General features: G+C 38.9%; 1 pseudogene; it reads left to right on the top strand.

Moving 5' to 3' along the window:
- The first annotated feature begins 15,670 nt into the window (after window positions 1-15,670).
- Window positions 15,671-18,675, top strand: LOC101425829 (CCR4-NOT transcription complex subunit 11 pseudogene; annotated as a pseudogene).
- The last annotated feature ends 8,193 nt before the right edge of the window (window positions 18,676-26,868 follow it).

Below are 26,868 nucleotides of genomic sequence, written 5' to 3'. Positions count from 1 at the left end.
AAAGCATGTTTTTTAAAAATGAAAGTACTGTGTAAAATAGAAGGGCAAAGGAAATTGGAGTAAGTGATAGAGATCATTCTGCCTTTTTTTTTAGGAAGCACCTGAACCCAGGACCTCATACGTGGGAAGCAGGTGCTCAACCACTGAGCTACACCCACTACCCCTTTTTTTCTTTTTTGAACAACCTATGGCTTTCAAATATTCAGGACAAACATGGTAGTGGGAAGAACTTGAGATGTGAGGGCAAGGCTAGTATTTAAGCTTTATAAGTTTAGTCTGTGGTCTTGGGCTAGTTACTACAGTCTTTCCATCTAAACACCCATTTGCAAGTCTGTCACCATATTTACTAACCAATATATATGCTGTGTGTATGTATTGGAATGTAAATAATCTGATAAATGAAAATCTGCATTCATAGACGGTATTATAGAGAGTGATTATTTATTTTATGTACCACAATCCAAATAAATAAATAAACTCCTTAGGAACTGAGGTGGTGTGATTGACAGGGAAACTCTCTCCACATCAGGAGTCTCCAGGATCGAGTCCTGGTGAATCCTAGAGGAGAGAGTGAGAGAAGACAACACAGCAAAAAAAAAAAAAAAAAAAAAAAAAAAAAAAGCAGGGTGGGAGGAGGGGAAGGGGGAAGAATAAAAAAACAAATAAATCTTTAAAAAAGAAGCTCCTTAAGAAAAAACTGTAAAGTTCCAGAACAATGTAAAGTTTCATCCCCAGACAATAAAACTATTTTCTAAAAATTTAACATAGATTAGGACAGAAATTATAAGAAAAATTTATATAATCACAAGACAATACCAGAATCTGATCACAAAAGTTTTTACTTTTTAACTAGTCCCTATTGAATTTTTAAACATCAAATTATTAGTAAAAAATTGTGATTTAAGACTATTCTAAAAAACCAGTTAGAGTAACGTGTGGTACAGCTAATCCACCTGTGATGGTTAGGCTAATGTGTCAACTTGGCCAGATAATTTTGCACAGTTGTTTGGTCACGCAAGCACTGGGCTAATTATAATACAAGGACATTTATGGACTTTAATCATCACTGAAATGATTGCATAGATGGCTGATGGCATCTACAATCAACCAAGGAGATTGCTGTCAGCAAGGAGTGACGTTTTATCCAATCAATTGAATGCCTTAAAAGGGGAAGTGTCTTCAGCCTTCAGAGAGAATTTTCCAACTGGACTTTAGACAGCCAACTTCTCCTGGGAACTCATCAAGGACTTTCATCGGAGCCCCTGGTTTGCAGCCTGCCTGTGGAACCGGAACTTGTGCATTCCCCACGGTCACATGAGGGAATTTTATAAAATCTCATACTATTCACAGATATCTCCTGTCGACTGTGTTTCCCTAGAAAACCCTGACTAATACACCACCTTAGGTAAATTCATATCCTTTATTATTATGTATTGGAGAATGTGGAAACCAGCTAAGCATTAAATTCAAAAAGTTTGAAGAAAATCCAAAAAATGTAGTATAAAATATTTAACAAAAATTAGTAGAAACAATTAATTAGAAAATAGGAAATTAGTAAAATGCCCTACTTTCCTAGGACTGCTATAGCAAAGTACCATTTAAAGTGGCTTAAAGAAAAAATTTTTTTAATTAAAAAATAAGAAAAATAAAATGGCTTAAGAGAGCAGATGTGGCTCAAGCAGTTGAGTGCCCACCTCCCACATGGGAGGTTCTGATATGGTTCCCAGTGCTTCCTAAAGAAGACAAGCAGACAAGGAGCAAAAACAATGAGGAGAAAATAAGAAAACAAAAAACTAGCAAGACAACGAGCAAACAAAGAACAGACAACAAGGAAAAACAAAACGAGCAGGGAGTGGATGTGGCTCAAGTAGTTGAGTGTCCACCTCCCACATGTGAAGTCCTCGGTTCGGTTCCTGGTGCCTCCAAAAGAAAAAAACAAACAGGTAACAAGCAAAAACAATGAACAAACAGATGAGGATGCCATCTCAGAGGGGAGGAATAAATCAATTAATAAATCTTTAAAATGGCTTAACGCAACAAATTTACTGTCTCATAGTTTCAAAGGTTAGACGTTTGAAATCAAGGTGTCAGAAGGGCCATACCCTCTGAAGTATGTGGGAAAGTCTATTCCATTCTTCCCACCTGACTTCTGGGTTGGCTGGGAATCCTCGCTGATCTTAGGTTGTAGCAGCATAACACTTTCTTCCCCCATTGGCACTGGGCCATCTTCTCTCTGTGTGTCTTTCTTTTCATGTGACATTCTCCCCTCTGTCTGTGTTTTCTGTCCCCTTCTTATAAAGACAATAATCTATGGGGACTAAGGACTCATCCTACTCTGGCATGACCTCATTTTAACTAATTACATTTGCAATGACCCTATTTCAAAGTAAGGTCACATCCACAGGTATACTGGGCTTTAAGAATTCAACACTTCTTTTGGGGGGACACAAATCAGCCATAATACTACCTTCTCAGAATTAACAGGGGATGTCAATCCTTTGCATTTAAATGAAGATTTTGCAAAACAAACCAAGTTTGGAAGGAAAAAAAAAATCAGCCATAATAGTAAATTAGAAGATTTATAAATATAAGAACAGTTTCTAGAAAGAATAATAGACAACCATGTGGGACATATCAAGAGAAAAATGAGAAAGCAAAAATACACAGAATAAAGATGAAAACACCCAACATTTGTTAGCAGAAAGATTATACCCAAAAATAGAGACATTTTTTTTAATTCTAAGAGATTATTACTTGTACCATATCAGGACATTTTTTTAAACAATTTTTTTTAGGTTTATTTTATTTATTCTCCCCACTCCTATCATTGTTTGCACTCACTCTCTGCTTGTTGTGTGCTCTGTGTCTGCTTGTCTTCTTTAGGAGGCACTGGGAACTGAACCCGGGACCTCCCCTGTGGGAGGGAGGTGCTCAATCGCTTAAGCCACATCCACTCCCTGCTTACTGTGTCTCTCATTCTGTTTCCTCGTTTTGTCTCCTCATTGTGTCATCTTGTTGCATCAGCCCACTGCACCAGCCCATTGCACCAGCTCACTGTCTTGCTCATCTTCTTTAGGAGGCACTGTGAACTGAACCCAGGACCTCCCATATGGTAGGCAGGTGCGAACTTCTTGAACTCCATCCACTTCCCCATATTTACATTTTTAAATTGTAATTAGGTAGATGATTTTCTAGGAAAACATAAATTAGGAAAATTAACCCAAGACAAAATCTGAATAGTCTGATAACCATGGAAGAAAGTTAATTATCACAGTTTCCTCCCAAAAAGGCATGAGATCAGATACTTTCTGTGGTTGAGGATGTTGGGTTTTTTAAAAATCTTCAAGGAACATGGTTTCCACACTAAATTGTTCTAGCATAGACTAAAAGATGGCAAATTTCCATGTCGTTATCACAAAGCTAGTATAATCCTGATACCACACTCTCCCATCCCCATCCCATCACATTCCCTGAAAAAAGAAAAGAGGCCTTACAGGACTATGGCATAGGCATTTAGAGGCAACCATCATGAATAAAATACTAGCAAATCAAATCCAGAGTGTAGTCAACAAATTTTACACTATAAATTAAGATTTATTTTTAAAAGCAAGGATAGTTTAAGATAAAATCAACTGATATATTTTACCAAAGGAAAAATAAGAATGTAGGATCATCTACTATAGATGTTTTAAAAACCATTGGTAAAATACAGATTTTAGACTAGTATGCTAGGAATAGAGGGATATTTCATACATGATTTTAAAACAATCTCAAACCAACAATTGACTCACACTTAACAAAAATTATTTCAGTCATTGTTATTAAGAATGAGACCAACACAAAAATGCCTGCTACCAATACATTAGGTAGTTTCGCTTGACATTCCAGACACTGTTATAATTAAAAAAAACAAAAACAGGTATATAGATTGGAAAGGAGCAGAAGAAATATCTGCATGAACGGTGGGTGTTTCACATAAAAATCTCAAAAGTTTCGACTGAAGAACTCTTAAATCTAGAGGAAGTCATAAATAAGAAAATGTGGACATTTGTGGAGTGTTTGTTTTGTTTTAGCTGTCCAGCATAGAAATCCCCATCCTGGATTTGGGAAATACCCCATTATCTGAATCTCGCTGAGGTGGGGCCCCAACATCCTCCTACTGAAGCCAAACAAAAAGAGACTGACTTCCTCCTGACCACCCAGGCACAGGCACATGACCATATCCTTCCAAAAAGAAATTGCCTTTTTTTCCCTACCTGGATGGCTCTAATTGATTTCAGTTGCTTTCACGTAAGAACCACGACTATTGCAGACATTGACACTCAGGGAATAAGTTGCAGACAACAAGCCCTTAAGAAATCTGGAGGACCCATATTTAATAATCTTGCCTAACTAGGGCTGAAAGCAGTGGCAATTCCATGGTATTCATAAATAGGATTCTGAGGATCAGTATTCACCAGGGTAAAATAGCTATTCGAATTATTTCTTAGAATGAAGTGCCCATCAAGGGCAGGGCTTCCTCTATCAAAAGAATTGGATGCACAGTCAAAGAATAGGATGGAGGACATGAAGAATTAATGGTATGAATTCACAGCCTGAGAAGTGAAATGATTGCTCTGAAGGGGACTGGATAACTTAAACAAAGAGCGTATCAAATCTCCAAGTCTCAATTGCAAGGCACAGCCAGAATCTTAGGGACTTTCTAGTACTCGGTTTTTCAGTTACAGACAACATTCCCATAATTGTAAAAACAAAACTTGAAGTTTGAGCCAATAAGTTACTGCATGAAAATGTCAGTTCGGTTGACAACTCTCACCATATGAAATTTCGTGCACTGATTGAAGAAGCAGTGACTTCCTTGCCAGGGAGAACCAATTCTCACCTCTACCTGTCATTGTTTTCAGAGCTGTTACTGGGTGTATAAACGGAACCCTGAGAATTTTCTGGATCCAGCATCAAAGTTAATGGAAGACTACTACAACCACGCTAAGGCAGGGCCACCAGGAGCTCAGATCCCTCAGAAATAAAAGCTTAGGTCACCAAACTGGGTGAAGAACTCCAGCCTGGTGGTTTACTGGTTGATAGCAAAGCAAACATGATAGTGGAAAAAGAGAAATCATAAAAACCCGCTTCAGCCTATGACCAGTTGCAGAAATGACAACCCCCACCTCTGTCTGTCTATCCGTCTGTACCTTCCTATTTGTATATCCTTCCTTGCTATGTCCTGTGTATATTTACATGTGTTAAAGACTTTTCTTTCTTTCACCTCCACAATAAAACAGTAGGGGAAAAGAATATTTTGTTTAGGTCTTGTGGAGGTATAACTTTGTAATTAATCCTTAAGGGGATCTCAGGAGAAAAGTAGAAGCAGACATCATTTAGAGACCCCAGGCTTGTATCTGAATTAAGAAATTGACAAAACATTGGGCTGTTCCTCTTCAGGGAAGTGCTAGTGCATTTTTATTATAATAGTTAACATTGCATTATTTTAGGCAGTAGCCTTTTTTGTTGTTGTTGCTTCCACAAGGGTAAGTCTATCAGGGGTGAACTATCCTGGAAACTTAGTGGTATATTTTTGGCTATCAAGCAGCTGAATGCTCTCTCTAGTTTTTTCCCCCCTCATCTGTTTGCTCATTGTTTTTTTGTTTGTTTTTGCTCGTTTTTTACTCATTGCCTGCTTGTTGTTTGCTCATTGTTTGTTTGTCTTCTTTAGGAGGCACCAGGATCCTAACCAGAGACCTCCCACGTGGAAGGCAGGTGCTTAACTCCTTGAGCCACATCCGCTCCTCTCCCTAGTTTTTGATGATGCTTGGTAGGAGAGGGACACTGACTCCCATAACAGAAACCAAAGCAAGGAGGTCCTTATTCCTTCCCTTGGCAGCCAAGGCACAAGTTCCTGACCCGAATTTAGCCAATCAGACACTCACGCCAGGCATTTTGAGTCTGAACCAATGACAGAAAGACCTGAGAACAGATTTATGCTGTGGTGTCTTAGCAGCAGCAGCTGTGTCCAGGGGTAGTGGCAGCATATAGTGTCAGTGTCTGTGCTGCCTAGCACTGGTCCCTGTCCATTGTCCAAGCCTGATACACTAGGCTCCTACGGATCATGTGAGCCTACCGATACAGTCCTTACTGACTCCATGTGTAAAATCTTTCTTTCCTACAAATTTATTTCCTGGTTCTCTAGACATGGCCGTATTAGATGTTCTCTATCATTTAATAATAAACATGTGGACCAAACATATGTAAGTGCTGTATAAAAATAATCAACTAATTACATTAAACTAGCATATCTGCCTCTGTTGTGTTTGTCATTAGCCTAAAAAGAAAGGCCTCTAATGGGAAGTGGATGTGGCTCAACTGATAGAGCATCTGTCTATCATATGGAGGGTCCAGGGTTCGATCCCCAGGGCCTCCTGACCTGTGTGGTGAGCTGGCCCATGCACAGTGCTGCCGCACACAAGGAGTGCCCTGCCATGCAGGGGCGCCCCCATGTAAGGGTGCCCCACGCTCAAGGAGAGTTGCCCCATGTGAAAAAAGCGCAGCCCACCCAGGAGTGGTACCTCATACATGGAGAGCTGATGCAGCAAGATGACACAACAAAAAAGAGACGCTGTTTCCCAGTTCTGCCAGATAATGCAATCAGACACAGAAGAACACACAGCAAATGGACACAGAGAGCAGACAATGGGGGGGAAGGGGAGAGGAGAAATAAGTGAAAAATAATTTTTAAAAAAATAGAAAGGCCTCTAAAATGAATTTTTTAAAGAAAACACTTGAAAGCTTTTTGTTTAGTATTGTATTTATTCAATAAAGTATTTAATTAGTACTAAGTGTGAACTGGATCCTGTTGCTAAGCCTCAACAAGTGATCATATCTTAGGTAAGGATAAGCACTCAGTAAAATGGTCATATTGCATGTCTTAATGATGTTTGAATGTTAAATACATTGCGTATTCACTTTTTTCAGGATTTTTATTTTTTAATTTTTTTAAAGATTTATTTCTTTATTTCTCTCCCCTCCCCCCACCCCAGTTTTCTGTTCTCTGTGTCTATTTGCTGCATCATCTTCATTATCCACTTCTGTTGTTGTCAGTGGCACGGGAATCTGTGTTTCTTTTTTTCTGTTGCGTCATCTTGTTGTGTCAGCTCTCCGAGTGTGTGGCAGCATTCCTGGGCAGGCTGAACTTTCTTTCGCACTGGGCCGCTCTCCTTACGGGGCACACTCCTTGTGCGTGGGGCTCCCCTACGCAGGGGACACCCCTGCGTGGCACAGCACTCCTTGTGTGCATCAGCACTGCGCATGGGCCAGCTCCACACGGGTGAAGGAGGTCCGGGGTTGAACCGTGGACCTCCCATGTGGTAGACGGATGCCCTATCCACTGGGCCAAGTCCACTTCCCCACATTCATTGTTGAACCTCAAAAACTTTATGCTAAGTGAAATAAGCTAGACACAAAAGGACAAATATTGTATGATTCCACTTATATGAAATATCTAGAACAGAAACTAGAATACAGGTTACTGGAGGCTTGGGAGAGGGTGGGAGGAATGGGGATTTATTGCTTAATGGGTACAGAGTTTCTGTTTGGGTTGCTAAAAAAGTTGGTAATAGATTATAGCAATAGCAGCACAATATTGCAAATGCAATTAATGCCATTTAAAATGTATAAAATGGTAAATTTCATGTTATATATATGTTATCACAATAAAAATACATAAAATTTTTTAACCCATTTATATGCTCTGTTTAAAAATTACCAATAGAGGAGTGGATGTGGTTCAAGTGATTGAGCACCTGCTTCCCACAAGGGAGGTCCTGGATTCAGTTCCCAGTGCCTCCTAAAAACAAAAAGAACAAACAACAAGCAAACAAATGAGAAAACTATTTTTCCTATTTATGTAATTTTATATATATAACATTTATTGTTGCTATTCGTATTTTCATTTTTTCTGTTTCATTTGTTCTGTTTTTCTTCAGAAACCATCAATTCTGTCTCTATATTTAATAATGACAGTTAATGTCTTCAATATCTATCATTTTCTCTCTAATCTTTTTTTATTAGAGAAATTGTAGGTTAACAGAAAAAAAACACGCAAAAGTACAGAGTTCCTGTACTTTCTGAGTTTGAGCTACTCCCCTCAAACAGTTTTTCCCTATTATTAAAATTTTGCATTAGTGTGATACACTTCAATCTTTATTTAGCTACTTTTAGAAACTAATACAGAGTCTGTGTTTAAATTTCTCCAGTTGTCTCAAAAAGTCCTTTTCTAATTGGTTTGTTTGAATCAGGATCCAAACAAGGTTAACATATTGCATTTGCTTTTATATCTCTTAAGTATCTTTTAATATATAACAGGTTCCCTGCAACTCCCAATTATGCCATTTATTGAAGAAACTGGGTCATATGTCCTGTAGAACTTCCTACAATTTGACTTTGACTGCAGCCTCTTCATGTGGTTTAACAAGTTCCTCTATTTTGTACCTCTCACACCCCCATATTTCCTATAAACTGATCATGAGATAGTCTTGATTAGATTCTTTTGACAAGACTACTTCATTTACAGTGATTCATGTATACTTCATGTTGTACTATTCTCAGGATGCACATAATGTATAGTTGTCTCACTTCTGATTTGATCAACAGGTTTAGGTGTGTCAGCCTAGTCCATCCATAGAAAGTTCCTCATCAACTTTTTAAAAAATAAATTTTATTGCTACATATTAAAAAAACGTAAATCCATCCAAAGTATACAATCAATGGTATTTGGTATAATCACATAGTTGTGTATTCATCACTTTAATCATTTTAAGAGCATTTTTATTATTTCAGTAATAATAATACTAAAAAACAAAAACCAGTCAAACAAAACTCATCACCTCTCAGTCTCTCTATGCTTCCCTTTCTGTACATAGTTGCTATTCTGTTTCCTTCTCTAGTATATTTATATTTATATTTTATAAAACAGTCTTATATATGCAATATCACTCATATTTGTATTTTATAAGTTTTTACTGTTATACAGTCCCATGTTACAATTTTTAGCTTTCCATCTAGTAATATACATGTCCTTATACTTTTCCTTTCAACTACTGTCATACCCTCCCCATTAACTTTTCATGTAATTGTTTCAGCATGCATTGATAATGTATGTCTGGCTCCATTATTTTATCAGGGCATGCAAAGTTATGCTTCTCTGTATATTTCATAGCTTCTATTTGTAATAGCTGGAACTTTTCTATAAAGAACCCTTCCTCATCAACCATTTGGTTACCTTGAAATATAGTATATATGGGAAAGTAGGGTAATGTTTTTCTTTTCTATTTTCTGTCCAATGAGCTGGTGACCTAGCAAATGTCAAAGGTCACCAACAAGGTTTTTGGTTTTTCATTATGAATTTAGAGTAATATATGCTTTTGTGTGTCTGTTACATGTGTATATATACAAATATTCATATATACATTTCTCATAGATTCATATCTTTGTGGTATTTGCGTTTGTTGCTCAAACCATCTTGAGCCATCAGGAGCCCCTTCAAGTTGTCTTTTTAATCTTTTTAAGCTCTTTGTCATTTTTCATTTCATGTAGTACAGCCAGTTAAGAGAGTCAGCAAAAGGATGAAATTTAGGACCTACCTCAGTGATTTTCAAAGTTTCCAGTGAAGTAATCCTAAATGTGAATGCAAAGTATATGTATGTCTCTTTCAATTTTAAAATGTTTTAAATAATTTGCCAAATAATAAATCCTCTAGAAAGATGTACAGTGCTTTCCCTGTAGTTTTATATACCTTATGACATATCCTAGGAATATGTGTTGCCCAGTCCTTCATTAATTTTTCATTAGAAAAGTTATGGGCTTTACAGAACAATCATGCATAACACACAGACCTCCCATTCATCACCCCACCACCAATACCTTGCGTTGTTGAGGAACATTTGTTACAAATGATGAAAGAACATCATCAAAATATTACTGCTAACTATGCCAAGTCCTACAGTATTTTGATTTAAGAGCTATGAAGAACAGTCCTCCATATCAAAATCAAATATACATCACCCACACAGCCTCCTCTCTTCAAACTAGCTCCATCAATCACTTCTATGTCTCTTGGTCTCCCTTCTATAACCTAAGAAAATGCTCAAATCTCTCATTCTTTAAATAAAAAAACACCTCCCCTACACTTTCCTTGCATTTGTCTTCAGTACAGTCTTATCTCTCTCTTTCTCTTCTCTGCTGAGCTTCTAAGTCTCTATTTCTTCATGCACTAATTCACTCCACAATTCCTTCCAACAAGTAATGATGAAGGTCATTGATGGGCCTCCATATTCCCAATTAGATCTTTTTCTAATTAATTCACCTGGATGAATCTGCACTCCTGATTACTTACTCTTTCCTTGAAACTCTAATTTGGGAAAGCAATTGGGCTTCTGCCTACCACAGGGGAAGTCCCAGGATCAGTTCCTGGTGCCTCCTGGAAAGGGCAAGCTGGTGTGGCGGGCAAGCTCAGTGAGGTGATGCAACAAGATGACACAACAAAAGAGACACAAAGAAGAAGACAACGAGAGACACAACAAACTAGGGAGCTGAAGTGGCTCCAGTGATTGAGTGCCTCTCTTCCACATGGGAGGTCCTGGGTTCAGTTCTCAGTGCCTCTAAAGAGAAGACAAGCAGATACAGAGAGCACACAGCAAATGGACACAGAAAGCAGACAGTGACCACAAACAACAAGGGGGTGGGGGATAAATAAATAAATCTTTTTTAAAAACTCTGCTTTGTACGTCTAGGCCACTCTCTTACTCTTAAATGTTAATGTTCCCCTAGGTACTGACCTCAGCATCCTGTTCTTCTCTCTTCTAAACTTTCTCTTGGGGAAAAGTCTTTATTCTAGTGGTTTTACATGTAATCCTTTTATCAATTAAGCTTGACTCTATGTGGTACTGTTGCCCACTATCCTTTCAACCTTTCTCCATGAGCTTTCTCTGCCCTGGATGAAACCTTGGGAAGGTACCAGCACTTCTCCAGTCTCATGGCACAAGAGTAGCCTCTTATCAGTCATTAAAAATTTCTAGGGAAAGGGACAAGATAGCAGCTGAGTAAGGAGCTCCAAGAGTTAGCTCATGATACATGGCAGATTGTAATCATCCAGAACTATCTAAAACACCTGTTTGGGGGTGCCCAGGAGACCAGAAGAGCATCCTGCAACATCCTCGAAAGAATGGAAGGATAAGACTGCCTATCTGCAGTGAGGATTCATTAGTATAGCACTCCATGCCATGGGGGCTGGTTCCCATATGGGAGCTCTTCTGTGGCTAGAGATGGAAGCTTCATTTCCCAAAAACAGGAGAGGAAGAGAGAGTTAGTCACTAACTTCAGCAACTGATTAGTAAATTTGGCTGGTTAAAGCATAATCCTAAGAACAGCTAATGTTTGAACCTGTCCAACTTGGAAAGAGGCCAGTAGCCACCATTTTAACTCTGCCTCTGGCATGAGGGGAAGTAGAGTTGACTGAAAATCACAATGATGGTAGGGACCAACTACTTTCCACTCAGATTGGACTGCAGCCCTAGGCTAGGCTCCAGCACCACCTCTAACAGGGAGGAAGCTCCCTGGGTAACTGCAGGCACTTTTGGCCAGCACAGACTGAATAGTTGGACACCTTGGGCTCAACCCTGCACCCTAATAGGATAGGAGAGGAGCTGTGATTCCTTGGCCTCTCTGTGCAACTGCTGATGCTTTTGGTCTACATGAACTAGTTTTTTGATTGTCTTTGACTCCATCGCACCCCTCTTTCCCCATAGGATAGGAGGAGGCTGGTGTTTCTTCAATCTCTCTGCACAGCTGCAGGCATCTTCAACCCACACAGACTAAATACTTGACCACCTGAAGCTCCATCCCCACCCCCAAGTATGATAGGAGGGGAGCTGTGTTTCCTCAGCATTTCTAGGCAACAGTAGGCACTTTTGGCCTGCAGAAACTGAACTGTTGGGTACCAATAGATGCATCCCTACCTCCTAAGGGGCAAAATGGACAGAACTCCCTTAGCTTCTCAGGGCAACTGCAGACACGTCCAGCCCACATGAATTACATTGGTGGTCACTCCAGAGGGTCCATCTCCCTCATGGAAGGGGAAGTGGGGATCTGGTGATACGTCAATCTACCTGGGCAACTGCCATCCTTTTAGACCCACATGGCATTGACTGTTGCCCAAACCTGCAGCTCCATCCCTGCCCCAGGCAGTGAGGAAGGAGCATGAAGCTTCATCTGTCTCTCCGAAAACTACAGATAGTCTTGGCATGTGTGGCTTGGGTTATTACACACAACTGCAAGGACTATTGTCCTTACTCCTGGCAGAGGAGAAAGGTGAGAGATGCTTTATTAGCACCTGGGACAGCTTCAGGCTCTATAACTTACAGTAACAACTTTATTCTCAGCTCCTACTACACAACTAGCAAGGGAGAAGGGGCAAGAGTGCCCTAAACTGACGAAAGAAACTGCACCCAGAATAAATACATCTAGTTAGCCAGATGCCAAGACACCAACAAAAAATTACAATCCAGATTGAGAAATAGGAAGCTATGGTCCAGTCAAAGAAAAGAAGATAAGCCTCTAGATGACATAAAGGAATTGAGGCAACTCATCATAGATGTTCAAACAAATCTCCTTAATAAATTCAATGAATGACTGAAGAGATTAAGGATATTAAGAAGACATTGGGGGAAGTGGATGTGGCTCAAGCAATTGCACTCTCACCTACTACATAGAAGGTCCTGGGTTCAGTTCTTGGTGCCTCCTGGAGAAGATAAGCAAGACAGCAAACTGGCACTACAGTCAGGCATGGTGAGCTGATGCAACAAAATGATGCAACAAGGAGACACAAAGAGGAAAGACAATGAGAGACAACAAATCAGGGAGCTGAGGTGGCTCAAGCAATTAAGTGCCTCTTTCCCACATGGGAGGTCCCAGATTCAGTTCCTGGTGCCTCCTAAACATGAGCAGACACAGAGAGCACACAGCAAATGAACACAGAGAGAAGATTGTGAGCATAAAACAATGAGGGGGAGAATAAATAAATTAAAAATAAATCTTTTTTAAAAAAAGAAGACAGTGGGTGAGCAAAGAAGAATTTGAAAGCAAATATAGAAAAAGAGCAGATTTTATTATAAAGGCACAATAAATGAAATTAAAAATACACTGGAGACATATAATAGCAGATTTAAGGAGGCAGAAGAAAGGATCGGTCATTTTGAAGACACAGCCTCTGAAAGTGAACATACAAAAGAATAGATGAAGAAAAGAATGGAAAACTTGAACAGGATCTTGGGGAACCAAATGACAGCAAGAGACATGTAAATGTATATGTCATGGGTCCCAGAAGAAGAGAAGGGAAAAGGGGCAGAAAAAATATTTGAAGAAATAATGGTAGAAAATTTCCCAACCCTATTGAAGGACATAGATATCCATGTCCAAGAAGTACAATGTACTCCCATCTGAATAGATCAACTTAGAAACACATACTAATCAGAATGTCAAATGCCAAAGACAAAGACAGAGCAGCAAGAGAAAAGCAATGCATAACATACAAGGGATACCCAATAAAATTAAGTGTTAATTTTTCATCAAAAACCATGGACTCAAGAAGGCAGTGTATGATATATTTACGATACTACAAAAGAAAAACTGCCAATCAAGAATCTTACATGTAGCAAGATTGTCTTTCAAAAATTAGGAAAAGTTTAGAATATTCACAGATAAACAGAAACTGAGAGAGTTTGTAACCAAGAGACCAGCTTCATAGGAAATACTAAAGGGAGAGTTACAGCCTGAAAAGACAGGAGAGAAAGGCTTGGAAGACAGTCCAGAAATGAAGATTATATCAGTAAAAGCGACTAAAAGTGTAAAGAGTGGTGAAAATAAAATATGACAGATAAAACCCAAAGGTCAAAATGGATGAAATAAGACTTGCCTTTACAGAGTTTAATGGATTAAACTCCCCAATCAAAAGACACGGACTAGCAGAATGGATAAGAAAATATGAGCCATCTATATGCTGTGTACAAGAGACTTATCTTAGACACAAGGGTACCAATAGATTGAAAGTGAAAGGCTGGAAAAAGATACTCCATGCATGCAGTAACCAAAAAGAAAAACAAAAAACAAAAAAGCTGGAGTAGCTATACTTACATCAAATGAAATAAACTTTAAAAGATAAGCTGGGGAAGCAGATTCAGCCCAATGGATAGGGCATCCGCCTACCACAAGGGAGGTCCGCAGTTCAAACCCAGGGCCTCCTTGACCCATGTGGAGCTAGCCAATGTGCAGTGCTGACGTGCGCAGGGAGTGCCCTGCCACGCAGGGGTGTCCCCCACATAGGGGAGCCCCACGCACAAGCAGTGCGCCCTGTAAGGAGAGCCACCCAGTGCAAAAGAAAGTGCAGCCTGCCCAAGAATGGTGCAACACACATGGAGAGCTGACGCAGCAAGATGGCGAAACAAAAAGAAACACAGATTCCTGATAAGGATAGATCCTGATAAGGACAGAAGCAGTCACAGAAGAACACACTGCGAATGGACACAGAGAGCAGACAACTGGGGGGGCGGGTAAGGGGAGAGAAATAAACAAAAAATAAATCTTTAAAAAAGAAAATAAAAGCTGTTACTAGAGACAAGGAAGGACATTATATATTGATAAAAGGGGCAATTCACCAGGAAGAAATAACTACTATAAATGTATATGCACCTAACTAGGATGTCCCAAATTATATGAGCCAAACACTGAAAAAACTGAAGGGAGAAATAGATATGTTTACAATAAAAGTTGGAGACTTCAATACACCACTCTCAGCAATGGATAGACCATCTGGGCAGAGGATCAATGAAAAAACAGACAGCTTGAATAATATGATTAATGGACTAAACCTAATAAACATGTATAGAACATTGCACCCCCAAACAGCAGGATATACATTCTTCTCAAGAGCTCATGGTTCCTTCTCCAGGATAGACTATATGTTGGGTCACAAAGCAGATCTCAATAAATTCTACAAGATCAAAATTATACAAAGCACTTTCTCTGATCATAATGGAACAAAGTTGGAAATTAACAAGAGGTGAAAAAAATAGAAAATTCACAAATATATGGAGATTAAACAAAACATTCTTAAATAATCAGTGGGTAAAAAGGAAATTGGGAGAGAAATCAATAAATATCTTAGAGTGAATGAAAATGAGAACACAACATATCAGAACCTAGGGGATGTACCAAAGGCAATGCTGAGAAGGAAACTTACAGTCCTCAATGTTTACATTAAGAGAGGGAAACATTAAAATCAATGACAAAACTACACAACTGGAGGAACTAGAAAAAGAACAATAAACTATTCCCAAAGCAAGTAGAAGGAATGAAATACAGATCAGAGCAGAAATAAATGAATTTGAGAACAAAAAAAAATAGAGAATTAACAAAACCAAAAGTTGGTTCTTTGAGAGAGAGAGATTAACAAAATTAATAAAGCTTTAGCTAGACCGACAAAGAAAGAGACAAGATGCAAATAAATGAAATAAAAAATGAATATGAATATAGGAACATTACTAATGACCCCATAGAAATAAAAGAGATCATAAGAGGATACTATGAACAACTGTATGCCAACAAACTAGACAATGTAGACAAAATGGAAAAATTCTGGGAAGCACCTGTGGCTCAAGCAATTGTGCTCCCACCTACCAGATGGAGGTTCATAGCTTGGTTCCTGGTGCCTCTTAAAGAAGAGAGCAAGCAGGTGTGATGTGCAGGTGCAGCAAGCTGACAAAACAAGATGATGCAACAAGAGACACAAGAAGAAAAACATGAGAGAAACAACAAAGGCAGGGAGCAGAGGTTCCTGGGTCATCATCAGGAAGATGAGCAAGACAGTGAGCTGATGCGACAGGCAGGCATGGCAAACTGACACAACAAGAGACACAAGAGAAAAAAACATTATGAGAGACACAACAAAGCAGGGAACAGAGGTGGCTCAAATGATTAGGTGCCTCCCACGTCAGAGGTCCCTGGTTCAGTTCCCAGTGCCGCCTAAAGAAATAAAGATGATGAATGAGGGGGTGGGGAGAAATAAATAAAATAAATCTTTATAAAATTAATTAATTAATTAAAAATTCCTAGGAACATATGAACAACCTACACTGACCCTAGAAGAAATAGAAGATCTCAATAAACCAATCAAAGAACTCCCCAAAATGAAAAGGCCAGGACCTGATGGTTTTGCATGTGGGTTCTACCAAACATTCAAAGAAGATTGAATGCAATCTTACTCAAACTCTTCCAAAAAACTGAACAAAAAGGAAAGCTACCAACTCATTCTATGAAGCTAATATCACCCTCATACCAAAACTAGGTAAAGATAATACAAAAAAAGAAAATTACAGACCCATTTCCCTAATGAATATGTGTGCAAACATGCTCAACATAATACCTGCTAATTGGGTCCAACAACACATTAAAAGAAGTAATCATCATGATCAACAGGGTTTTATACCAGGCATGCAAGGGTGGCTCAGCACAAGAAAATCAATCAGCAAAACACACCCCTTTAATAAATTAAAGAAGAAAAATAACATGATTCTATTGATTGACATAGAAAAGGCATTTGATGAAATACAATATCCTTTCTTGATAAAAACACTCCAAAAGATAAGAATAGAAAGAAATTTTCTCACCATGATAAAGGCAATATATGAAAAACCAACAGCTAACATTGTACTCAATGGTGAAAGACTGAAAGCTTTCCCATTAAGATCAGGGACAAAACAAGGATGCCCACTGTCACAACTGTTGTTCAGTATAGTATTAGAGGTTCTAGCTAGTCAGGCAAGAAAAAGAAATAAAAGGCATCCAAATCAGAAAGGAAGAAGTAAAACTTTCGCTATTCCCAGATGATATGGTCCTATACCTAGAAAATCCCAAAAATCTACAACAAAGTTGCTAAAGCTAATAAATGATTTCAGTAGAGTGTCAGGATGCAGGATCAATATTAAAAATTCAATGGTGTCGCTTTACACCAGAAATGGGCAATCTGAGGAGGAAGTCAGAAACAAAATTCCATTTACAATAGCTACTAAGAGAATCAAATATTTAGAAACAAACTTAACCATAGATGTAAAGCACATGCATTCAGAGAACTAAAATGCACTGCAAAAAGAAATTTTAAAATAAAAGTAAAGTAAATAAATAAATAAATAACACCTAAATAGAGCATCATCTTGGAGGAGTCAGGCAGCAGCATCACCTTCGCGGGATTGTCCACTGCCTTCCACCACTACTTCACCAAGGCGGACCACTCCCGCCTGGGCTCCGTGCTCATCCTGCTGTTGCCAGAGCGAAATCTGCTGCCCAGGGCCTCTACCCATCTGGGAGATGTACCAACCGCACTTAGGAGCTCGCGGCCAACCCCCTTCACCCCCAGCTTCGCACCCCTGTTCAATCCAGGAGCCAACAGATAGCCGCTCTCAAGCTTTCACCTCCTATAATTCCACCAGGAGAGTTTTTTCGTTCCCAGCTGATGCTGACAACAAGGGAGCTCTTTAAAATGACTCCGCGCCAGATCGCTTCGATGGCGTTGGAAACATGGGCCAGTCCGTGGACATTAGCGGGCTTCTGCAGGCCTTGGCTCAACACCCACCCGTCTGAATTGCCCACCTGGAGCAGGGTCAGTTTGCCTAGTGTCCTCAGTGACCCAGACCCGGATTCTTCCAATTCTGACTTTGACAACTCCGTTGCCTTTCAGATCACCGAAGCTTTAGCCAGTGGATCAAAGCCATCGATTGAAAGCCACTGTGGCCAGGTTTTACTCGTCCACCTCCCCCTCTCCATATTGGTGAGGATGAATTGGCTTGGCTAAATCCGACGGAGCCTGACCGTGCGATTCAAGGGACAAATCAATGTTTGTTAAGAATAACACTGGCAGGGAAAACAGGGAAAGATTGAGAGGTGAAGAATTTTCTTGTTTTTCTGTTTTATTATTACTATTATGGAAATAATGAAAATGCTCTAATGGTGACTGAAGTGAGGAATGCACAACTATGTGATTATACCAAATACTATTGATTGTACACTTTAGATGAATTGTGTGCTTTATTAATATGTCAATAAAACTGATTTGTTAAAAAAAAAAAAAGAATAACACTGGTGTAGACATCAAGTGAATGATGGCAAAAGATTCCATACTTGTTTATGATATTGTCCTCACTCCAGCCAAACTGACCTCTTTGAAAAGAATCCTCTAGTCACTATAGAAATGTTACTGAAATTATGCAGACCAGCCAGATAACTGAAGATTTTTCAGTTCTGGTCAATATGGATATGTCCTTACATTCTATAGAATTTGTAAATTAACTACCACTGTTGATCTACCTCCTGAATTTATTCACCTTTATATATCAAATTGCATCTCTACTGGTGAACAAATTAAGGATAAACATATGCAGAATGGTTTGGTGCAACTTGTGTGTATCTTTTTCCAACCTTTAATCTGTAACAAAGTTATTAATGTGCAGGACTTTGTTATTGAAGTACAGGCATTCTGTATTGAACTAGCAGGATATGAGAGGCTGCTGGTCTTCTCACGATGATAAAGACATTGGATACTGGGAAACACCTTATGATATCAAAATGTCAAAATAATACCTCATCAGAACAACCCCACTCATTGTTTAGCTGTACTGTGATTTAATTTTGAAAACTGTTGAAAGCTTAAGTTGCTTGGTCTAATGCATGCATATAAACAATACTTTACTTAAAAACAAAAAGACTAAATAATTGGAAGAACATTCCATGTTCATGGATTGGAAGACTAAATATTAAGATGTCAATTCTACCCGAATTGATATGCAAATTCAATGCAATCCCATAAAAATTCCACCAGCAATTTTTATTTATCCCACCCCCCACCCCCCACCCCCATTATTTGCTCTCTGTGTCCATTTGCTATACATTCTTCTGTATCTGCTTTTCTTCTCTTTAGGCAGTACCGAAAACTGATCCCAGGACGCTCCAGCATGAGAGAGAGGTGCTAAATCTCTTGCACCACCTCAACAACCTGGTCTACTGTGTCTCTTATTGTCTCTCCTCTGTGTCTCTTCCTGTTGTGTCATCTTGCTGTGCCATCTCTCCACTCAGGCCAGCTTGTTGCATGGGCCAGCACTCCTGTGCAAGCCAGCACTCTGCCTGGGCCAGTTCTCCACTCAGGCCAGCTTGCGACACAGGTCTGCTTGCCTTCACCAGGAGGCCCTGAAACTCGAACCTTGAACCTCCCATATGGTAGACGGGAGCCCAATTGCTTGAGCCACATCCACTTCCCAACCATTTTTTAAACAAATGGAAAACACAACTATCAAATTTATTTGGAAGGCTAAGGGTCCTGGATAGCCAGGAACATCTTAAAAAGGAAAACTGTAGTTGGAGGACTCTCACTTCTGGACTTTAAATCATATTACCTAGCTACAGTGGTAAAAAAAAAAACAAAAAAAAAAAACAAGCATGGTACTGACATAAATACAGATATGTAGTCCATCGGAACCAAACTGATGGGTCAGAAAGAGACCTTCACAGCTACGGTCAAGTGATTTTTGACAAACCTGTCAAACTCACCCCACTAAGTAAGAACAGTGTATTCAATAAATGATGCTAGGAGATCTGGATATCCATATCCAAAAGAAAGAAGACCCCTATCTCACACCTTATACAAAAAATTAACTCAAAATGGATCAAAGACCTAAATATAAAAGGTAGAACTATAAAGCTCTTAGAAGAAAATGTAGGAAAACGTCTTCAAGACCTTGTGGTAGGTGGAGGTGGGGCAAGATGGTGTCTGAGTAAGTACATTGTCGTCATCTCTCTTACAAAGGACCAGCCGTGGGGTGAGGGAGTCCTGCCGGAGTGGGCTGTTTCGGGAACCTGCAGGGTGGGAGGTGTCTGGACATCGATCTGGCGAGACCACAGCAGAACTGATGTTTGCTCAACGTAGAACTGCGGGCTTCTAACACTGAACTCGGAAGCCATGGGAAGGTAAATCCCTTCCCCCTAGGACTCAGAGCCGTGGTGTTCACTAAGAACTGCTCAGTCATGGGGTGGAGTTTCCAAGCCCCATGTTCCCCAAACACGTGAACTCCAAGCCTGCGTTCCCTGAACCCCTGCGGCCCGCGTTTCACAGACCTACATACCCGAAGTCCACGTTCTCCAGGGCCTCTGTTTCCTGAGCCCTGCACTCCCAGTAAACTGGCATTGCCCTACTCCTCTAGTCGTAAACTAACTCCGGGAGTGGGAGAGTTTAGGTGGGAGGTGCAGAGGGGAGCAAGGAGTGCAGGTTCAATTTTCTGGTCCCCTCCCCCCCGCCTTTATTGAGTTTGGAGGAGCATATCAGCTGACTTGGGGAGAGCCTAGGAAGAGAACAGAGGCAAATCTGGTGAGAGAGCCCAATTTACCTAAACGCCCTGGGATCGGAAACTTGGTCTGGGAGAAGGTGAAGTCAGAAAATTAACTAGCCCCCTTGTAGCACACCTAAGGGAGAGAGACAGTAAGATGTGCTTTACAGGCTTCCAAAAGCATATTTAGGGTTCCTGGCAAGGGGTGGGTGCTTTCTCAAGAAATTAAGAGACATTATTTTCTCAGGCGTGTTGGTTCACCAGGGACTAATTTGAATTTCCTACAGGCGCCCTCATGCAGCCTTCCTGCTACCTTGGGAGAGAGGGAAGTAAGGAAGGGAGAAAGGGGGATGGTCAGACTCCTAAGCAGTTTATTCAATTGCAAAGAGGATTCTTTGTCTGAGGGCTTGTCTGGTCTTTTTTGTTGGTTTGCTTTCTTGTTGTTTTTTTTTTCCCTCTTTATCCCCCACATGCCCTTTTTTTTTCTTTTTCTTTTTTCTCCCTTCTCTTTTTCTTACTCTGCTTTTTTTTCTTAACTCTTTCTTTTTCTTTTTTCTTTTTCTATATTAGTACTGCAGGCAACATTTCTTATTTGCTGTGCTTCCTCATCCTCAATTTTCTCTTTTCTGTGTGTACTGATTTTGGCTACCAACACTATCCCCTTTCCTTTATATCATTCTCTCCTTCATAATTTATTGTTTCTCTTACATTCCACCTCTCTGTTTAGCCCCCAATATTTCTGACTTTTTATCTACCTCTAAACTGTTTTCTATCATTTATTCGCTCTTTATATTATTGTCCTCTCTTTTCTTTTTCCCTCTCTCCTGACCACATTGACCTTTTAATTCATAGTATATTGCTCCCCATGTTCAGTTTAGTATCTCATTATAGGTACTCCACATTTTTACAGTTATAACTATACATACCTTACATGAGTTCAAAATCCATTCTCCTAGATCTCACATGGTTCTTCTGTTAACATTCACTATCAATACTACTATTATAATTTTCTTTTCTTACCCCTTTTGCTTTCTCTGGACCTAATATTTTCCTTTGAGGGAACTTAGCCAACAACAAGGAAATAGAATAAGATGAAAAAAGTGACAAAAAGACTTAACATGCACACAAAAACAACTAATTAAACACCAAGACTAGACAAAGAAGGTAATCAACAGAATAAATCCACCAATATAAAATGATGGCCAGACAGCAACAAAAAATTACAGAACATACCAATAATCAGGAAAACATGGCCCAATCCAATGAACAAACTAAAAACCAGGAAGAGAAGTGGAACATCGAACAAGTGACTAAAGCTCTCAAAACATGTATCATGGACCAATTCAATGAAGTGAAGGAAGAGATTAAGCATATTAAGAAAACACTTGGAGAGCATACAGAAGAAATTGTGATAATGCACAAAAAGATCACACACATATGATGGGGATCAATAGCACATTCCAAGAAATCAAAGATACACTCTCAGCAAATAACAGCAGATTTGAAGAGGCAGAGGAAAGAATTAGTGATGTGGAAGACAGTACATTTGAAATCAAACAGATAGTAGAATTAATTGATAAAAAGATAGGAAAAATCCAGCAGGGACTTAGGGACCTGAATGACAATGCAAAATGCACAAACATATGCATTATAGGCATCCCAGAAGGAGAAGAGAAGAGAAAGGGGACAGAAGGGGTGTTGGAGGAAATAATGCCTGAAAACTTCCCAAACCTACCAAAGGAGATTGCATGTACATGTCCAGGTAGCACAACACACCACAAAAAGCACAAATTCCAACAGGCCCACCACAAGACATATACTTGTCAAATTATCCAATGCACAAGACAAAGAGAAAATACTAAAAGCAGCAAGAGAAAAGAGAACCATCACATACAAGGGAGGTTCCATAAGATTAAGTGCTGATTTCTCATCTGAAACCATGGAGGCAAGAAGGCAGTCGTATAACATAGTCAAGGTATTAAAGAGAAAAGAATTTCCAACCAAGAATACTCTATCCAGCAAGGCTAGCATTCAAAAATGATGGAGAGTTCAAATTATTCACAGGTAAACAGAAACTAAGAGAGTATGTCAACAAGAAACCTGCCCTTCAAGAAATACTAAAGGAAGTTCTGTAGGAGGAAAGAAAAAAACAGGAGAGACAGATTTGGAGGAGAGTGTAAGAACAACCAAAGCTACAAAAAGAGAAAAAAATCAAACAACATATGACAAACACAAATCCAAAGACAATATAGCTAATATAAGTAATTCCTTGAAAGTAATAACACTAAATGTTAAGGGATTAAACTCACCTGTTAAGAGACACAGATTGGAAGATTGGATAAGGAAATATGACCCATCTATATATTGTCTACAAGAAACATATCTTAGACCCAGGGACTCAAGGAGATTGAAAGTGAATGGCTAGAAAACAATCTTATAGACAAACAACCACCAAAAGGGGCAGGTGTAGCTATATTAATATCAGACAAAATAGACATTAAATGCAAAACTGTTGTGAGAGACAAAGATGGACACTACATATTAGTGAAAGGGATAATCTTTCAAGAAGAAAGAACAATCATAAACATTTATGCCCCTAACAAGGGCACCTCCAAATACATGAGGCAAACACTGGAGAAACTAAGTGAAGGAATAGATGCCTCTACAATTATAGTTGGGGATTTTAACACACCACTATCACCATTGCACAGAACATCTCAAAAGAAAGTCAATAAAGAAACATATTAGAAGATCTGGACCTAATAGACATATACAAAACATTACACCCAAATACATCAGGATATACATTCTTCTCAAGTTTGCATAGATCATTCTCCAAGGTAAACCACATGCTGGCCACAAAGAAAGTCTCAATGAATTTAGAAAGATCGAAATCATACAAAATAATTTCTCTGACCACAATGGAGTGAAGCTGGAAATCAGTAAGGGCCAGAGGCCCAGATTTGGCACCAAGATATGAAAGTTAAACAACACATTCTTAGAAAAACAGTGGGTCAAGGAGGAAATCTCAATAATTTCAAGGTAATCTCAATAATTACCTTGAAACTAATGAAAATGATAACACAACATATCAAAACTTATAGGATGCAGCAAAAGCTGTACTGAGAAGGAAATTCATAGTCATAAATTCATATATCAAAAAAGAAAGAGCTAAAATTGAAGAACTAACTGAACTATTAGAGGAATTAGTAAAAAAAAAAAAAAAAAAAAACTAACCCCAAACAAAGATCAGAGCAGAACTAAATGAAATAGAAAATAGGAAAGCACTTGAAAAAATAAACAAAACAAAGAGCTGGTTCTTTGAGAAGATGAATAAAATTGACAAACCCTTAGCTAGACTAACAAAGGAAAAAAGAGAGAAGATGCAAATACACAAAATAAGAAATGAGAAGGGTGATATCACCACTGACCCCACAGAAATAAAGACTATCATAAGAGGATACTTTGAAAAACTGTATTCCAACAAGAAAGACAATTTAGAGGAAATGGACAAATTCCTAGAAACACATAAGCAACCTATATTGATGAAAGAAGAAATTGATGATCTCAACAAACCAATCACATATAAAGAGATAGAATCAGTCATTAAAAACCTCCCAACTAAGAAGAGCCCTGGGCCAGATGGTTTCACAGGTGAATTCTACAAAACATTCTGGAAGAAATAACACCAATTTTGCTTAAACTCTTCCAAAAAATTGAAATAGAAGGAACATTGCCTAATTCATTTTATGATGCCAACATTACCCTAATACCAAAGCCAAACAAAGACACCACAAGAAAGGAAAATTACAGGCCAATCTCTCTAATGAACCTAGATGCGAAAATCCTCAACAAAATACTTGCTAATAGTATTCAACAACACATTAAACAAATTATACACGATGACCAAGTGGGCTTCATTCCTGGTATGCAAGGATGGTTCAACATAAGAAAATCAATTAATGTAATATACCACATAAAGAGATTGAAGGAAAAAAATCACATAATCATATCTATAGATGCAGAAAAAGCATTTGACAAAATACAGCACCCTTTCTTGATAAAAACACTGCAAAAGATGGGAATAGAAGGAAAATTTCTGAACATAATAAAGGGTATATATGAAAACCCACAGCTAACATCATTTACAATGGTGAAATCCTAAAATCTTTCCCTCTAAGATCAGGAACAAGACAAGGATGCCCACTATCACCTCTTTTATTTAACATTCTGTTAGAAGTACTTGCTCAAGCACTGAGGCAAGACCCAGATATAAAAGGAATCCAAATAGGAAAGGAAGAAGTTAAAATTTCACTATCTGCAGATGACATGATCCTATACATAGAAAGCCCCAAGAAGTCTATAACAAAGCTTCCAGAACTTATGAGTTAAGAAAGTCGCAGGGTATAAGATCAATGCACAAAAATCAGTAGCATTTCTGTCCACTGATGATGAGCAATCTGAGGAGGAAATCAAGAAACAAATACCATTTACAATTAAATTTAAAAAATCAAATACCTAGGAATAAATTTAACCAAAGATGTAAAAGACTTATACACAGAAAACTACACAAAACTGTTCAAGGAAATCAAAGACCTAAATAAATGGAATAATATTCCCTGTTTATGGATAGGAAGACTAAATATTATTAAGATGTCCATCTACCAGAACTGATCTACAGATTCAATGCAATCCCAATAAAAATCAGCACAGCATTTTTTAATGAACTAGAATAACTATGAAATTTATTTGGAAAGGAAAGAAGACCTGAATAGCCAAAGACATATTGAAAAAGAAAAATGAAACTGGAGGAATCACACTACCAGACTTCAAAACATACTACAAAGCTACAGTAGTGAAAATGGCATGGTATTGGCACAAGGATAAACACACTGACCAACAGAACTGAATTGAGAGTTCTGATATAGATCCTCATATATACTGCCATATGGTATTCAACAAGGCCACCAAGCCCACTCAACTGGGAGAGAATGACCTCTTCAACAAATGGTGCCTAGAGAATTGGATATCCATATGCAAAAGAAGGAAAGAAGATTACCATCTCACACCTTATACAAAAATCAACTCAAGATGGATCAAAGACCTAAATGTAAGAGCCAAGACCATAAAGACCTTGGAAAACAATGTAGGGAAGCATCTACAGGACCTTGTAATAGGAAATGGCTTCATGAATTTCACATCCAAAGCACAAGCAGCAAAAGAACAAATAGATAAATGGGACTTCCTCCAAATTAAATCCTTTTGCACCTCAGAGGAGTTTGTCATGAAAGTGAAAAGAGAGCCTACACAGTGGGAGAAAATATTTGGTAACCATATATCTGATAGGAGACTTATGTCCTGCATATATAAAGAACTTCTATATCTTGAAAATAAAAAGACAAACAATCCATTTAAAAAATGGGAAAAAGATTTGAACAGATGCTTCTCCAAAGAAGAAATACAAATGGTTAAAAAGAACATGAAAAAATGCTCAAAATCACTAGCTATTAGGGAAATGCAAATCAAAACTGCAATGAGATACCACCTTACTCCCATAAGACTGGCAGCTATCAAAAAAACAGAAGACTACACATGCTGGAGAAGATGTAGAGGAAAGGGAACACTCATCCACTGCTGGTGGAAATGCAGAAGGATCCAGCCATTCTGGAGGACTGTTTGGCAGTTTCTCAAAAAGTTAGCTATAGATTTGCCATATGACCCAGCAATTCCACTGCTGGGTATATACCCAAAAGATCTGAAAATAAGGACACAAACCAATATATGTACACCAATGTTCATAGCATTGCCAAAAGTTGGAATCAACACAAATGCCCATCAACGGATGAATGAATAAATAAAATGTGGTATATACATACAATGGAATAGTATTCAGCTATAAGAAGGAATATAGTACAAACACGTATGATAACATGGATGAATCTTGAGGACCTTATGTTGAGTGAAGCAAGCCAGGCATTGAAGGACAAATACTACGTGACTTCTTTGATATGAAACAAGCAAACCGAGCTGTCTCAGAGAGCTAAAGACTGGAAGATAGGCTTAAAGGAATTTGGGGGAGGAGAGGAAAGTTGCGAGCTGACACCTACATGGGTGAAGTCTACGATAAGCTGGAGGTATTTGTACAGAGAAGGGATAAGATGGTGGCATAGGGATACCTTTGGGTGGGGCTTTGCGGGCTTGAGGGGGGCTAGGGTTGGGAGGATGGGTCAGATGACCCAAGGAATTGGGGGTGGGGCTGGGGGGAACTGTTGAATATGGGAGAATGTCAGGTATATGGTTGAAACTATACTGTTGAGAAAACTCTTTAGAAAATATAATAAGTAAGGATCACATGTTTAAGGTGCTTAAGGGGGTGCATCTGGTAAAGGGACTAGCTTCTAGGGAGTACGTGAGTGCTCATTTTGTCATAGTGTGTTATATCATTGGGTGGAGA

Source organism: Dasypus novemcinctus, chromosome 14 (assembly GCF_030445035.2).
Source record: "Dasypus novemcinctus isolate mDasNov1 chromosome 14, mDasNov1.1.hap2, whole genome shotgun sequence".
In the NCBI taxonomy this organism is placed as follows: domain Eukaryota; kingdom Metazoa; phylum Chordata; class Mammalia; order Cingulata; family Dasypodidae; genus Dasypus; species Dasypus novemcinctus.
This window is presented reverse-complemented; position numbering and strand designations above follow the sequence as displayed.